General features: G+C 33.4%; 2 protein-coding genes across 7 annotated transcripts in view; one reads left to right on the top strand and one right to left on the bottom strand.

Moving 5' to 3' along the window:
* The window catches only part of LOC118193431 (thyrotropin-releasing hormone receptor-like), a 380,180-nt gene that overhangs the window by 307,101 nt on the left and 60,609 nt on the right, over nt 1–12,470 (bottom strand). The window lies entirely within an intron of this gene.
* LOC118184494 (uncharacterized) overlaps nt 6,333–12,470 on the top strand; it is a 71,145-nt gene continuing 65,007 nt past the window's right edge. The window contains exons 1-2 of one of the 6 annotated variants that reach the window (XM_085812236.1): nt 6,333–6,654; nt 11,470–11,626. The gene's annotated coding sequence lies outside the window, so the exon portion shown is untranslated. The remainder of the gene's footprint in view (nt 6,655–11,469; nt 11,627–12,470) is intronic. The other 5 variants (XR_015039910.1, XR_015039907.1, XR_015039908.1 and 2 more) reach the window with 5 other exon arrangements.

The following is a 12,470-nucleotide window of genomic DNA, read 5'->3' as shown; positions in this document are numbered from 1 at the left end:
TTATATTATTAGGTAATACTATGGATGAGAATACAAAGAAAGCTTTAGATAACGCAAAAACGAAACGTAAACCTTTAAGAAGGTTAACAACGCAAGTAATTAACAGAATATCTGAATTATTGGAACAGGATATTGTAGATACAAAATCATTAGAAGAATGTGAGATGAATCTACAAGAAAAAGCAGATCAGCTATTTAAGTTAGATCTAGAATTTGAGAATTTAATTCCTGAAGTATCTGATCTGGAAACAGAACTCGAAAATCATCTACGCGAAATCGAAAGTTAAGAATTATCTTCAGAATTCAGATAGAAATAAGACAGATTTGTCGTTGAAGAATAATTCTTCACTTATTTCGAATAGTGAACCGGACAAACCGAGAATAGAATTGCCGAAACTTCATGCAGAACCGTTTGAGGGTAATTTAGAGAAGTTTCAGGAATTTTGGTCACAGTTTGATAATGCGATTCACAATAACGAACTTGAAAAAAAACTTAAAGCTTTCTTGAAAGGACCAGCCTTAATTAGCATTCAAGGACTATTGGTATCGGAAAATAATTATGATTTAGCAGTTGAATTGCTTAAAGAAAGTTATAGGAAAAAAGAAATTACTGTAAGATCTCATATTAACCATTCGTTAAATTTGAATGCAGTAAAATCAGCTTCGTATTTGAAACAGTTAAGGGAGTTATACTACACGATAGAAATCCAAGTGCGGGGTTTACAAACTCTTGGTGTCGAACTGAATTCATATGGAAGTTTGTTGTTTTCACTACTAACCGAATTTATTCCAGATTCTATTGTGCTAGATTTTTATAGACAGCATGAAAAAGACGATTCTTGGAATGTAACAGAATTATTAAAATTCCTTAGAAGAGAAATAGAAACGCGATAACGAACATTTTTGTTTCGACAAACAAGGGAAAATAATGAATCAGTTAAAAGCGTAGACTATAAATTCTCACTTAATAAATTTTCGCAAAGCAAGATTCGATTCCTAAAGCTACCGCACCGAGCACATTTCAGAAAATTTGCATTTTTTGCAATAATTCTGAGCACAGTTCTGAAAATTGTGATAAGGAACGTAAACAGAAATTGGAAAGTTTGAAACGAAACGGGAGATGGTTTTTTTATGTCTGCAAAAGAAAAATCACATGGTTCATTTACGTAAATTAAAAGAGTGCTGCTTGACATGGAAGCGTAAACATTCTAGCTTGATTTGTGACGCCAAATGCCTCCCGCGTCAGACAGAGAGACGCGAAGAAATGATGAATGACAAAATGAATGATCAAAATAGCGTTGCAATGTATCATGATGGATTATCTGACGTTTCGACGTATTTGAAGAAAGCAATAATCACGCATCTACAACGACCTTGGGAAAAGTTCATGTTTCACTTCGAATCGACAAAATCCAAACAACCGCGAATTTGTTTATAGTATATGATGAGGTACAGTCGTAGGACCTAATGACTGGGAGAGACATTTTAAACGATCAAATGTTGGCTTATGAAAAAATAGGGGATTCGTTTATCATATGGCATGCTAATAAAATTCCATTCGCGCAAGTGATAAACGAAACGGATAAATGTAAATAAAAATTAACACGATAAACTTTGTGCATTCTGTAACCCCGGATTTAAATAAAGGAGTAATCTTATTTCAAAATTAGCATGGAAGTCCGGTTTCCCCCGTAGTGTTGCCATTGCTCGGTTTGAAGTCTTTGAATTTGTTAATCAAAAACAAATATGAAATCGATATTGAAACAAATTTCAAATTCTAAATTAGGGCTTTCAGTTGCCCATATTTGATGGAAGATTACGTTAGTCAAAATCTAAAGGCTCTAAATACCGTTGTTTCATCACAATGCGAAAAACATACAAACATGTATGCAAATCCCTCATTATTGAGTTTCTTTAAATATAGCACAGGGAATAATATCGGGTGGCAACGATTTGAGAAGTGATACAGCCATTTATAGTGAACCAATGCAAAATGCCGAAACGAAATGAATAGCCCTTCTGAACAAATTGTCTTTGGGCTAAAAATTAAAAAGTAGATTAAAAATTTAATAAGGAGCTACATCGTACTGCAAACCTAAGCACAAATATATGTGAACCGAAATACTATACCGTTCGGGCGGCATTCGGATATTTAAGGTTCCCAGTTAAATGTTTTTTCCATTTTATTTTTATCTTCGTCCTTTTTTTTCCTATCTATTCCTGCATTCTGCTTACATTTTAAATGCTAGATAGGGGAGGGAGGGGAAATACGCCTGTTTACCTATTACACACCAGGCGTCTCCGTCCTCCGTAACCAAACGAAACTATTTAAAATCAATAGACGCAGATCTTAAAAATATTCATAATTTCTAATTAAAAACATTCAGTGCTTTTATAGAACTAAATTACACATTAAATCTCTCTACACATACTGTAAATTAAATCATTTAGAAAATTTATTAACATGATTTTGAAAATTTATTAACATGATTTTGAAAATTTATTAACATGATTTTGAAAATTTATTAACATGATTTTGAAAATTTATTAACATGATTTTGAAAATTTATTAACATGATTTTGAAAATTTATTAACATGATTTTGAAAATTTATTAACATGATTTTGAAAATTTATTAACATGATTTTGAAAATTTATTAACATGATTTTGAAAATTTATTAACATGATTTTGAAAATTTATTAACATGATTTTGAAAATTTACTGAACTGCAGCGATTGACAGTGCCTTAGAAAAATAACCATGTCCCAGGACCTATGCACGATCAATGCCGTGGTAGCAGAACGTAACACAATGACACAAAAAGTGGTCAAGTTAGAATACGTTATTTGAATATGGGAAAACACGTGAAGGCTATTTCCCTAAGAGGATTGATGCCTTCGAGGAAAACTTTCTTAGCAAGCCTGTCTCGTATTCGCGTTACCTACGCTGAAACCTACGAATCTCAAAGCAGCGAGTCCGTTTGTCTGGAATAGAACCCGATCCAGGACGAAATACGAGTCTTCAGCAGTGTTAACCACTCCGAGACTCGTAAACTGGAAAAATCACAGTTATAGTTATTTCACACATAGAAAACGTAACAACGGAAATTACATTTATATTTTTGGGCATCATTGGGTTATATAGGTGAAGGGAACAGGAAAAGTGTTTTCGACGGGATTCTAACACTGAACGTTTTGTCTCCAAATTTTAGCCGGACGTGCTTCCAACGTCACGGCGAAGACTAAAAACAAACAATTCCATGTGTTATTATCAAAATGCTATTTATAACAAAATTAAAAACCATTTTGATACAAAACAATTTTAACCATTTGTGAGTACACAAAAATATGTGGGAAAGAAATAATTTTCGAATCTTGCACGCTTTCTTAGATACTTCTTTCTTTAGGAAAGACTTTCAATGAAAGACGACATTGTGTCGTTCTTCCATGAGAAACAGTGTTCTGCGGAGTGCGAAATGTTAGAAGATACAGAACGGTTTTCGGATTTTGCATTTTTTACAGATCTTCATTGTTATATGAGCAACTTAAATGTCAAAATGCAAGGGGAAGAATCACCTTATCGACAATATCTGGGCCCATCTCAAATCTTTTAAACTAAAACTTAATCCGTTTGCTGGGCAGGTAGCCTAAGAATGACTTGTCTCATTTCCTCAAGTTAAATTCAATATCCTTAGTAAAAACGGTGTTGGTGTATTAAATTATGGCAAAGCACACGAGGGCTATCTGCCTAAGGTGAGGGATGCCTTCGTGGAGGACTTTCTAAGGGAAACTGGCTCGTACACACGTTACACATGGGGAAAACCACGAAAACACCCATGCAGCCAGCCCATTCGCGGGATTCGAACCTCGGACCGAACTACCAGTTTTCAGTGACTTTACCGTTCGGCAGCTGGTGGGCCCTTAGTAAAAATGAAGAGAAGCTTGAGAATTATAATGATGACTTGAAAAAACTGAATTTTGAGTTCGAAAGCAGATTTCAAGATTTCAGTGCCATTCAAACAGAATTGGATACTTTTACCATGCCTTTCAACGTAAATTGTGAAGCAGTGAGGTCAGATTTGCAGCTTGAATTAATTGAGTTGCAATCTAACAGTCATCTCAAGCAGTTGTTTCTAAATATGCCACAGTTAGAGTTTTACGAATCATTATCGAAAGTAAGTTTACCAAATTTAATATCTCACGCACAGATAATCAGTGCTATGTTTGCTTCATCTTATATATGTGAACAAACGCTTTCAACTATGAAACTTAGAAAGAATTATTTCAGAAGTAGACTGATAGATGGATATTTAGCCTCGTTCTTTAGAATCAGTGTATCTCACACAGCGAACCTCAATATAAGGAATTTTCAAAAATGAAATTGCAATTTCATTCATCTCATTAACATATTTAAATTGTAATACTTGTATATATATATTTTTTAATTTTAGAAAATTTACCTTGGCCCGCCAAAGTTTTGTTTTTCGATTTTCGGCCCGCGACCGAAAATGTTTGCCCATCCCTGACCTAGACCCATGAAACCCAGAAAAGCAGCTAGCACGTTTGCCTGCAATACGCAATAGATTGCAGTCTAAATCGAACTACGAGTATTCAGCCGTCTTAAACACTGAGACAATACTGGTAAAATAATAAATAGAATAAACTCAATTATTAACATTTGAGACATAAAAACATAACCACGTAATACACATTTCAATTTTTGGAGTCGATAACTTGTTTCAGTGAAGGAAATATGACTATCAAAAGGGTTCAGTACGGGATTTGAACACGAGGCTTTACATCGGAATCAGTTAGACCAGAAGGGCAAACTTGTTCATGACTGCAAATAAAACCAGTGGCGAGAAAATTTATAACACACTGGGGCTTACCGAGTTAAGTGATGACAAGGAGAAAATGTAAAAATAAAATTTGAACCGTCTTCAATTTTTTATAATTGTTCGTCTGGTACGATTGTTGATTTGAAACACTATTTACGTTAATATAGCGATATCATTATTTCTAAAATGCTATTAGGATATGGCAGCAATAAAATTGAAATATATATTTTAGAAATATGAATAATTAGAATTAGGATTTAATTATTGCTTTCTAAAATGTAATTTGAAGTAGCATTTTAGAAATATAAATCCTGTATTTATAAAAAAAAAAGGATTTATAAAAATCCTTTATAAAAAAATAAGTATTTTTATAAACCCTTTTTTTAGAAATATAGAATTTTAATAATTAGTAATCCCTTTATAAAAAAAGGATTTATAAAATCCTATGAATTCCCAGGATGAGAGCCACAACAAGTCACTTATCCTCCATAAGTATGATATTATGTAGAAGCTAGAAACCTCTATTTTCTTTATCGTACAAAACTGGGCATAGAAACAAATATTAAATTAAAGCTGGTATGTGATTAAGTAAAAACGTATTTCTTTTACACTCATTTTATAGTCTTGAGGAATTTTTTAAAAATCATACCAATATTATTTTAATATATCTCTTATTAAGCTTTCCATGTTTAGTCATTGAAGTTATTTTAAAGTCATTTAACGTTCTTACAAATTTCGTATTTTAATATTAGAAACGTTTAAATATTTATTCTGTTTTCCAGTTACTCTAACTGTACCTTATTCTTTGTTTACTTTGACATGCATGTCATAAACTGTTCTTGCCGAAGATAGCTCCAACTTATTTAATGAAACTTAACTTCAGTAAGTGGACTGTAATATTAACAATAACAAATTTATTTTAACGAAAACAACATTATTGAATACAAGCAGACGCATGTGCTTATAGTTACCTATGTAACTTAGCTAAAAAGCGAGCAATCATATGCTCTTACATCAAGTCAAAAATCATACAGGCAAAAACGAAATAACTTAAGGGTTACACTAAAGCCAAACTTTGCTTGGCGTAAAACAATGCTGCCAAGCATTAAAGCTCTAAAAAAAAAGCTCTAAAAAAAAAGAAAAAAAGAAAGAGAAGAAACTAAAACAAAGCAACAAAACATAAAAGAAATGACATGCGCAGACAAATTAGAAGCCGCTGATTCGCTAACGCCGACCATGACGTCAAAGAGGAGGGGCGACATCAGGGAAGTAGAAGAAAAAATGGAAAAAATAAAAGAGCAAGGCTTATATATTTATCTAATATGTATCCATTAGATTCAAAAAGAAACTGCATACTTATCCTATTTCTATAAACCTATCCTTTATTACCCAAAATCTTTTAAAAGAAAGGGTCACATCTTACGAAAGTTACATGTTACCTTATTATAGAAAGAATATAGTATACTAACATATATGCTTTTTTTTTGTTTCTTGCATTGGCGAGCTTGCTTTTGGCGTTCATTTTAGCGGGCTTTTGGAGGAGCGCCGAGAAGCATCGGGATTTCTTTTCGAAGGATACAGCCATAAAAGCAGGACCGGATCGCATCCGGTCCTGCTAGGAGTCCCGAACCTTTCCACGACCCATGAAATATTTTCGCCTGTTTTCATACCATTCTCCCGATGTGGCGTCGAAACGTGGATGATGCGGATTTACCGGAAAACTGAGATGCGTCCCTGAACCTTCCGCCACTGATTTTGAGGAAAATCTTAAGATGGTCAAACCCGTTTCGAGTAGCAGACTCAGCGCGTTTTGAGGTAAGAGATTATACTTAATTTTTTGTGCCTACCTATCGTAACTATCATTATATTTTGCATTCGTTAAATTTCCCACGCGGTAAATCGAAGTTTCGCATTATAATAATATTTGCAGTTATTGTATTTTAAAATAGAATTCCGGCCGAACGGGCTGGCAGAATCGGCGTTTTCGTGGGTTTTCCTTAATGTTAATTGGAATAATTTAAAGATTAAATCCTATGGTATCTTAAGATGGTGGATAATTACTTGGTTTATTAATTACTTTTTCATTTTTAAATGATTCCATTTTCAATTTTTTTCGTGATTCATATTTTATGTTTCTTTTCTAAAAAACTTCAAGGTTCATATTTAAATGTTTATAAGTTACTTCATTCATCTAAAATTTTACTAACTTTCTCAAAGGAGATAATATACTCAATAATTCATAAGTAAATGAATTATTATTTAATTACTTTGCAGCTTTTGCGCAAGTATTAGGCAATTTTTTACGATTTATTAATGTATTTACTTTAATTCAACCTTAAGGATCTTGAAGGAAATGAATCTTGAAAAATGCTAATCCACTTTAACAATTTAGTGTATATGTATATACTACATATAAATATAAATACACATTATTTTATTGTAAAAATATGATATGTATAGATATGTAATTTAAAAACTAATTTTTGAATTTTTTATTGCTCTTACATAAATATATTTTACGTAATATTTTGATATTTTATACCTTGCTCAGTATTTTGTTCCATTTATAATTTATTACATTTAACACTGGTGGATAGATAGAGCAATTTGCCATAATTAAGTAAACGAAACCAAATCTTAAAATTACAACTTCTAGACGTTCTTAAAATTTAACGACTTCATACGGCTCTGGTGGCGATTAATTTGTGTTATGGTGCTAAAGTTGGCAACTGGTCGCTCGGTTTTGCCTTTTTCTCCGTTCACACCTAAGTACCTTAAAGATTGCCAATGTAGCAAAAATTGCAGAACGCCTAAAAGAGAAGGGACAAATTTATGTCGAACCTGCAACAATATCTCAGCCCGTTGCCTGGAATTTCCGTATTTCGTAGCATAATTTTCCTCCATTTTTATTAATTCTATAAATCCGAAAGTCGAGGCGTGACAATCATGCAAGCAATATAATTCCGGAAACACGTGGTTAGAACACGGCAATGTTCTGTTTTTCTTCATCTCGTTTTTCCTTATACATCTTACAAAAAGCAGCATAGCAGTACATGTTTGATTTCACGATGCATCGTAAGTTTACATACATGTTTAGTATACATGTTTCTTTTCAATCTTTTCTCAGTTAATCATATGAATTCGGCTTCACAAAACCCTTCTTCGTCTTTTAATTAGTAACATTTAACATTTATTTATTTATTAAATATCACGTTCCTAGCACTTACGCCGTATAAAATTCCATTTCTTCAAAACTGTTAATATCCAAAATCTAAAAATAAAATGTCGTCTGCAATTTCCATGGCAACTTAAACCGCTTCCGTTGATCGCGCTGCCAAAATAACGCTTATAAATTAGGTACGGAACAATTGCATTGCATTGAAGTTATCCAAAAATTATTAAACTAATGTAAACACTGCGATCAAATTCGTTTTATTGCCTATTGTCATATTTTGTAAGGCTTTAATGATTTTTACTTCCTTGTACGAAGTAAATTTTTACTTCCTTGTACGAAGTATTGTAATCGCGAAAAGCTTCAGGCAGAATATTTCAACGAAAATATCCACTTTGACCGCTTTCGAATGCAATTTAACAACGTATTTGCGTGATATCTGTACGTAAGAACAGAATACAAGACTCGTTTCCTCCCCCCCGAAAAAAAACTGCTTTAAAATGAATTCTGATGAGAGTTTTTCGTAGCGTCTGTACGAACGTATGTACGTACTTATCTCGCATAACTCAAAAACGAGTAGCCTCAGAAGGTTGAAATTTTGTACATAGGACTACTATAACATGTAGATGTGCACCTCGTATTTTGGTTTCAATCGGCTGCTCCAAACATATATAAATATATCCACTCTGTTACCCGGCTCAGTGATCTGTTTCTTTACTTTTATATGTTTGTAAATTGTACATTTTTTCTTTAAAAATGATTGAATTATGTTGTTTTTATCTTCCGGTTAAGGGTTTTATGCCTTTAGTAAATCTGTATGCAATATGTTTAGAATTATCAACAATTTAAAATTGTTTTAAGTGCCGCTAAGCCTATTTTGATGGCTGCCACTGCTTGTTTACATTTGAAGCAGCTGAGTAGTGAATTTGTTGGCAATCTAGTGAAACGTAGCTTCGCAACAACATAGATAAACGCCTTCATTCATTATTGCGATTTAAATCATGCTTAATCCTTTCTGGAATTTTTTCGAGGAAATAAATGCTTAAGATTTACTTAATTTTTAATAATTTAATTTTTAATAATTAGTAATTTAATTTTTAATAATTAGTAATTTTTAGTAGAGATATTTTGAGCTTTTATGTATTTTTGCCTTGTCGCGAAGTGAGAACTGAATTAATTGAATGAGAAATACTCAAGAGTCTGTGAAAAACGGTTTCTTTTTTGTTTTGTTTGCTTAATTTCTTTTATACATCGTTCTAGATTTATTATAGTACTTGAATAGAACATGTGGTAACGATTAGATAATTCTTTAAATGTTATAAATTTTGTGCATTCTGAGTTATAATATGAACGAAATATAATACTGTGATGTGAACCTAGCGCCAGAGTGTCGCTATGGTAAACAAATAGAGTGAATTTTGAAGAATGCACTTATTCTATTGTGGTTTATGCCCTTTCGGCGAAGTAGATATAATTAAATCCAATAAGTTTAAACAAAATGCAATAAAAAATGCGTATAATTTAATATTCCGTACAAGGAAGTCGTGTGGTGTACACATCAGACTTTTTTAATTACCAAACTCAACGATTCCAAAGCGAAAAGTGAAAACACTGTACACAAACACACACACACACACACACACACACAAAAAAAAAAAAAAAAAAAAAAAAAGGAGGGGGGGGAAGAAACCGTTATCGAAAGTGGCAGTCTATCGAAAATTCTAAATATGTGCTTTTTTAAATGTTTCAACAAAAATGGACATTTGCCAAAGTGCTATGTGTTTTCGTTATTTGTGTGTAAATGGGGGGGGGGAAATTAAAAAAAGGCCTAAAAATCGCTAAAATCACATGTAAAATCATGACAAAAGTCACTTAAAGCGTTTTACATTTTTAAATTGCTTTCACGGTGTTTCTCGCATTCAGAAGTAATAACGGTATTCAGAAGTAATAACGGAAGTAATAAAGCCACATGAATATGAGCACCTGAAATTTCGAATCTGGAATTTGTTTTATTGTCTATTTCATATTTTGTAAAGATTTAACAAATTGTTGATTAACAAATTTAACGATTCCAAAGCGAGGAGGGGTAACATTCTATGTTACCAGGACCCGATCCAGAAATGTATGGATGAATGTGTTCATGTATGCATTATATGTGTAACAACGATTGGGTCCCCTAATCCCCAGTCGCCGTTTAAAAGGGGGGAGTATATAAAGTATTTCTCCCATGTATGCCATGTGTAGTGGTCAGCACGCTCGATGCGTTTTCGAGAGGTCCGTGGGTCGAGTCCTGGCGAGAGCAACTGCTCATTTTCACTTCTCCTGCTTTCAAAAAATTCCTAATGTCTTCTCTACAAAGTAATATGTTTTATTTAGATTGTCTTTTTCAGGAAGCAAGATTGCAAATTAAAATAAGAAAATATTCGACATAAATTTCAATTTTTTTTACTTTATCGATCATACATAAGACAAATAAATATTAGTTCTCTCATAGAGATATTATTTATTTTTGTAGCAACAGTACATGAAAAATGAGCAATGCTCTCGCCGGGACTCGAACCTGGACCTCTCGAATACGCGCCCAGTGTGCTAACCTGTACTACAATTGTTCGTAAGCACTTGTTCCTTCTATGAATTCTCTCATTAAGAATATAAATATTCCTTCCTTAATATAGCCAAAACTGCAGAAGGCCAAAAAGAGAAGGGACAAATTTATGTCGAATATGCAACGATATCTCAGCGCGTTGCCTGAAATTGCCGTATTTCGTAACATAATTTTCCTCCCTTTTTAGTAATTTTATAAATCCGGAAGTCGAGGGGGGGGGGAAACGATGCGAGCAATATAATTTCGGAAAGACGTTGTTAGAACACAACAATGTTCTGTTTTGCCTCAATTTTTTTTATCTCGTTTTTCCTTATACATCTTATAAAAATATTTATTTAGTAAATTTGTGATTAAGAAATTTTAAAAGAGCCTTTTTCTGCAATCTCTTTTGCACACTTCTGGATGAATTTGTAGGATTTTTTTATCTAACTGGGCAGAGCGGGATTTGGACTTCGATGAGGCCCTAAGCTATTTGAAATAGGGCACCCTTTATAAGTCTGTTTATAAGTCTCTATATTTTGATACTATATTTATACTCATTTTAAATTTTTTGGTGCCCCCTCCCCCCGAAAAAAATTGGTGTTCCTAAGCTACCATTCGTCAAGAGCAGAACGCACCGAGAAGAGAAGTCCGCTCTTCTCGACTGGACTTCAACTGGACTGGGGGTCGGGACCCCCAGTCCAGTTGAAGACGGTATGGGATTGGTCAAATGGCAAAAGATATACTTTGCGGGGGAGTGGAGGGAGAATTTTGCTAACGTACAACACACATTATGGTCGACATTAACAATAATAAAAAAAAGAAACTATAATTTCTTTTTCTGGAGTATTACTCATTAGAATCCTCTTTTTAGAGCATGAAACTGTTAAGGACTGAAGAACAGTCACTAGGAAAAGGACCAGTCACTAGGAAAAGTCACTAGGAAAGAAGGGACGCTCATTCTCCTCCTTCATGGCGCTGATCTCGTTGAAACGCGTCCACCTCCACAAAGTTCCCAAACTTGACTTCTGGTGAGTATATTGTTTATTATATATGTTACCATGAAAGACCGAAATTGGCGAATGTCGACTTTCACCGGAGAATGTCAACATTCACCAAATACACCGGTGAAAGATCGAATATTTCACTACATTCTTGTACATTCGGACCCTCACCGGTGTATGTCGACAATCACAGATATGCTTTGGTGAAAGAAGAAAAGAGAGGTCATAAAGTTCCATAATAGTTTAAGATTTGAATCACATAATTTAGTATGTTTTTTATGACTGTTATTTTATTTTCTCATTTAGAACGTACTGCATAATTAAGTAAGTTTTTAACTTCTATTATTTTCCTTTCTCATTTTGAATGTATTGTGTGTTTTAGGTTCTCATGTTCTTAAGTTCTTATTTCAAGTCTCCAGTGCGTTTATTCGCGACTGAATTACGGAGAAGAAAATATAATATTGTTATATGTTCAACATTCACTATTAGTACATGGTGAATGTCGACATTGACCGGTGTGAGTCAGAAATAAGTGTATTTGGAAAATATTTCGGACGTACACCAAGAGACTATATGAATGTTGTGACATTCACCGAAAAAAGTTGACATTCTCTAGATTTCGGTGTTTCACCGTAACATATGTACTATATTATGTTTGCTTGGTATTAAAGCTTGAGCAACTGTTATCATGGAGAACACCTATTCCAACAATTGAATCTGTTACATGCAAAATTAATTCCCTGAAAATGGCTAAATTCTTCAATAATTCTCAAATTCAGGGCGAGGATGCGGAGAAAAATCTTTTAATCTGTTCCAAAAAAAGGTCAGGCTTATTAAACAATCTGATTCACTTCTCGCAAAACTACAAAAA

This window comes from Stegodyphus dumicola, chromosome 2 (assembly GCF_044657685.1).
Source record: "Stegodyphus dumicola isolate Sdum_Otavi_A_Nest chromosome 2, ASM4465768v1".
Classification (NCBI taxonomy): Eukaryota; Metazoa; Arthropoda; class Arachnida; order Araneae; family Eresidae; genus Stegodyphus; species Stegodyphus dumicola.
This window is presented reverse-complemented; position numbering and strand designations above follow the sequence as displayed.